The following is a 5,442-nucleotide window of genomic DNA, read 5'->3' on the forward strand; positions in this document are numbered from 1 at the left end:
GAGTAGTTGTAAAGTGTTTGTTTTTCTTTCTTTGTTAGTTTTTTGCATCATCTTAATCCAACATTTCATAGGTTAGGAAATATTTCTGTCCAATCTTAATTCAAGGAGGAACGTTTCTCTGGTATGAAACTGAACCCTGCTGTTTCACATATGCAGTAAACATGCATCGACATCAGCACTGTGACAACTAGGGATGGGTATCGTTTAGGTTTTATCTGATACCGGTGCCAAACCAGTACTTTTGAAACGGTGCCAGTGCTTAAACGGTGCTCAAACCAGTGCTTAAAGAATGGAGAACACAAAATTGGTCCAAAAACCTCTCATGTTCAGCTGTTTTTTTGTAAAAAGATAACAATGTTAGCCTTTTCTGCAGCTATGGGGCATATATGATATCACTCTTGGCTGGAAGCAGCTTAAACAATGGAAAAAACACAAACTTTGTCCAAAAACCTCTCATGTTCAGCTGTTTTCCACTTTTTCTTTGGTCATTTTAGCCTTTTTAACCAGGGTGAAGGGAGTATCTGCCATCAACCAAGAAGACAGCCGCATGTAGCTATGATGGTGTTTGCTAGTTCACCTTACATGCATTAATGTAATAACGTGGTTAGCCTACTCAACGTAAATTACACACGAACAACATTAAGCTACTCACGCAGAGAAGAACGGCTGCTGCTGCATCATCATCCTCATCATTCCTGCTACACTGGCAGGGCTAGGGGCCAGGACTCTCCTCTTCGGGTTTTTGGGGGATGTTGCTAACTCCGGGTCGATAACAGGCACCACACCCGCAGTAGATGTGCTCGGTGTGAGGTCTCGCAGCAAGCTATCAAATACGGCGCATTTCTCGGCTTTTAAAAAAACGCTATGCGTCGCCAGGTGTTTCATCAGATTTGAGGTGTTACCTCCTTTGACAGTATCACAGTATCAGTGTGGCGTGAATAAGGCACGGCGGGACCACGGAGCATCGTTCTCATACATTTTATTCACAACACCACACCCCACACACACCTGAGTCCCCGTGTTTTAAACTTGGTGGACGTGATTAAGGATGCCGTGCAGGTGCGTCCGCCCTCCCTGCACGGCACCGCAGGCCACGCCCCACCACATACCCCCATCGCCCGACTGAGGCCGGGGAGCCATCCGGCCGAACCTACTCCCCCCACCGAAAGCGGGAGAGGGGATCAGCCGGACCGTCGGCACCCCCGGGCCCTGGCCTAGCGAGAGGGAGGTGTCTGTTCTGGTGGCCGTCCACTTATCCAGCGGCGCCGGTGATGAGGTGAGTCCGGGGGTCGCCCACGTGTCCAATGGCAGCCCCAGAGATGGACCGGAGGCCACCCATGTGGCAAGCAGCGGCGCAGCCGGCGTGACCTTGAGCCGGGGCTCATGGGCGGCTGGGCAGGCATCCAGCACGCCGAACCACACCACACGCCGGCCTCTGGTGGAGGCGAGGCCGCTCTGCTCCGCCCGCCGACCTCGGGCTTCGGTGGCGCGGACTCCCCTTGCACTGGCACCTCGGGCGGCTGGAGCGGCTCCTCGGGCGCCGCCTCCGCCGCTGCCTCTCCCGGCTGGAGCGGCTCCTCGGGCGCCGCCTCCGCCGCTGCCTCTCCCGGCTGGAGCGGCTCCTCGGGCGCCGCCTCCGCTGCCGCCGCCTCAAGCAGCCCCTCGCGTGGCTCCTCCGTCACCAACCGCGGCTCCTCTCCCTCCAGCCGGCGCAGACCCTCGCCCGCCTCGTCCTCCGCCTCCGATTGGAGCGGCTCCTCCACCGCTCCCGGCAGGAGCAGCCCTTCACCCGGCTGTTCCTCCTCCTCCGGCAGGCTCGGACCCCCGCGTGACTCGTCCACCACCTCCGGCTGCCGAGGTGCCTCCACCGCTTTACCACCGTCAGTATACCCCGGTGGGGGTGGCGGCGTCGAGGTCGCCCAGGCCTGGAGCAGCGCTGCCAGCTCCGCCATCTTCCCCAGGTGGCGTTCGCTCTCCTTCTGCAGCTCTTCCTGTTGGCGACGCACCTCCGCCGCCTGCTCCCGCTGGGTGGCCGCTATTTCGGCCACCATCTGGGCCAGCTCCTCCCTTCCCTGGCTCTGGTAAGGACCCGCCATGCCGCCTCCTGGGTTTCGGCACCACTGTGGCGTGAATAAGGCACGGCGGGACCACGGAGCATCGTTCTCATACATTTTATTCACAACACCACACCCCACACACACCTGAGTCCCCGTGTTTTAAACTTGGTGGACGTGATTAAGGATGCCGTGCAGGTGCGTCCGCCCTCCCTGCACGGCACCGCAGGCCACGCCCCACCACAATCAGCTTAAAGCACTTGTTGCAGCTGCTGAGTTTGCATCTTTTGCTGTGAAGTACAGCCAGACTTTTGACCGCTTCGCCTTGGGCATTTTTAATCTGTAGCTCTGCTCTAAAAGAACGTACGTACCTGGCCCCGCCTGCTATCCTCAGAAATGTAAAATGATTGGCTAGAATCTAAAGTGTGTGACACCTCAGGAAAAAAAAGCACCAAAAAAACCCACCGAAATGTGCGCTGCTTTTCAGTCTGGTTACTACCGTTTATGTCAGAACCGGTGCCATGATGGCACCGGATACCGGTACCCATCCCTAGTGACAACTATACATTATCTTTTTGTTTTTGTTAATAAAATAAAATTTGAAATATGATGGTTATGATTAAGACCTGAGCACTCTGTGAAAGCCTTACTGTATCTGCTCTGATTATTGATATTAAACATATTGTAAAACTCGTGAACTTCTACACATGCATCAGGTCTTTTGAGGATTTGGAGAATATAAAAAGGCTCCACAGCGCCACGTCTGAAAGTATTCCCAGCGTACAGCTGACCATATGGTCCACAGCTGTAACAACCCAACACATAAAAAACGCTGTGTGGGTCCGTGGTGTGTCACATGTCTTACTCTTTCAGGCACAGCTTCAAGGTTTGATCAGAGCCATCAAAAATGTAAAGGTGTTACTTTATGTTCAAAGTTGTGAGTTTTAATCCGAGGACATGACCCTAGCATCATGAGAACTTTTGATATGTTGCCATGAAGCATGCAACTAAAAAAAAACCAATCTGTACAGGGACTGAAAGTTTCTCCCACCGAGAGTAAATCGAGACTTTACAGAGTCCAGGTCCTCTCCAGGAGACTGCTTCAGGAGTCAGAGCTGTGTGTTGAGGTGAGCCTGACTATATTAGCCAGTATCTCTCAACCTCACACACTAGCTCAAGCTCCTTCCATGTCCCAGTAGCCCAATAGATTGGATTGCCAGGGCCTTTGCCATTGGCCGCCACCCAACACACATTGCACCCAAACCCTATGGCGTCTCCTGAAGGGGGTCGGCCTATCGCAGAGCAGGCCCCATGGGGAAAGCCTCAGCCACCAGGTCCTCTCCGTTGAGCTCCTTCCCCAGGCCTGGCTTTAAGTTGGGGCCCTGGTAAACCTATCCTGGGCAGGATACAGTAGCTCTTGCTTATTCCTCTTTTGTAAGTGTTAACTGAATTGTTTTTGGTCTGCCCCCTTCACCCAGAACCAATCTGCCTTAAGAGACCCTACCAGAGGGTAAAGCCTGACAACATAGGTCCTGGACTCATAGGGTCACACAAACCCCTCCACCATGGTAAGGTGGTGGCATTATTATTATTGCTATTCTCATTATTTTTCCTAAAAACATTTTTCTAATACGTTAAGCTGCCAAAACAGCTCTGGCTCATTAGGCCATGCACACTCAGGTCGTTGCTTCAAGCCTACGATCACACTATCATCACTACATCCTAAATATTGGGACGTGTGTGTGTTCTGGGTGTTGCCATATGTGATGCAGTTCATTATGCTTCCTGCTGTCCAAGAATGCTGTTGACATGCTGACGTTGCATCAACACCAGGTCTCAGGGTTTCAGAATATTGCATTTCAGATTGTTGTAATCATCTCTGTGCTGCAGCAGAAGTGCACCAGGCTCCAGTTTTTTACCAATTATGTGGTCATGATTGACACTGTGCCTGCAGACAGCTTCAAGTACAAGTGGGAAAAGGAAAGACTTCAGAAACCACTGAGCTCCATGGTACACATGCACGCTGTCAGTCCCACAGCTACAGTGTATCTATCTTACAGACATTCTCTGACTGTCTGAATGGGAGCAGTTTGTGTGTTTGGGGATATTTGTAGAGCTGTTTGAAGTTATTACTGAGCACAGTTCCAGCTCACTTTAACAGCTTTCACATATGTGCGCTATATAAATATGCACCACATATATAGTTACAACTATACTGTATGGTGTTTCTTTTCAGCACATTTGACTGACATGCAGTTAATAAATAATAAAGGTCAGAGTTTAACAACACTAACATGTGGCACTTTTTCTCACGTTTCTTATTTTAATCAGTTAAATTATAAAATGGATGTAAAAGGATCATAAAATAACTTTTACATTTACTTAGCTTGTATTTGCATTTCATGAAACATTTGAATATAATACACCAAAATAAACCAGAAAGGAAAAAATAAGTTACACTAAAAATGGATATTTAGTTTCTATTCTGAGAAGTTCTGTCAAGTAAAACAAATTCGATGCATTTACTGGATCGACGAGATCGTGAGTTGAACAGAGAAGAATGAAGTATTTAGTATACAGTTTACTGCATGTAGTATCATCAGATGTTTTAAGTCATACAGCACAGTTCAATACACCTGATGTCGTATTTGATGCCTTTTAAACTAAACTTGAAGCGACCAGAAGAAAAACAACAATCTTGTAAATCATTAATTTTTAATCTTTATAAATAAAATTCAAATGTGACGATTTCTGCAGTTATGTCTGTTTCTTTACATCTTTACATTAGGAAGATCTACTATAAAGGACAAGGCACGAAGATTTCAGTGATTTATTGTCACAAAAACCACATTGATAATTTTCCCCGAGCACCACGTTTAGCATGTTTATGGCTCAGTTTGTCCTCTGTATACCTTTTTCCTTTTTCTGCTTTCTTCTGACCACTACTCCTGCTACGGCCTTCATCTGGGTCGGAGTTTTCTCCAGGACTCATTTATGTATTGCTATTACGTGATGTGTGGTCTTAGAGACACAGACAACCATTCACACTCACATTCACTCACAGATTCACACCTATGGGCAATTTAGATGAATCAGTAAACCTATCCCCACTAACTGCATGTCTTTGGACTGTGAGAGGAAGCCGGAGTACGCGGGGAGAACATGCAAACTCCAAAAGAAAGACCCCGGCCTGATGGTGGAATTAAACTCAGGACCTTCTTGCTGTGCGGCAACAGTGCTAACCACCGTGCTGCCCAATGATAATAATAATAATAATAATAATAATAAAAATAACAATAATAATAATAATAATAATAGTAATAACAACATTTTATTTATAGGTGGCTGTAAATACCCTCAAGGTCACCTCACCTCTGCTAACTTCTAA

Source organism: Neolamprologus multifasciatus, chromosome 12, assembly GCF_963576455.1.
Source record: "Neolamprologus multifasciatus chromosome 12, fNeoMul1.2, whole genome shotgun sequence".
In the NCBI taxonomy this organism is placed as follows: Eukaryota; Metazoa; Chordata; class Actinopteri; order Cichliformes; family Cichlidae; genus Neolamprologus; species Neolamprologus multifasciatus.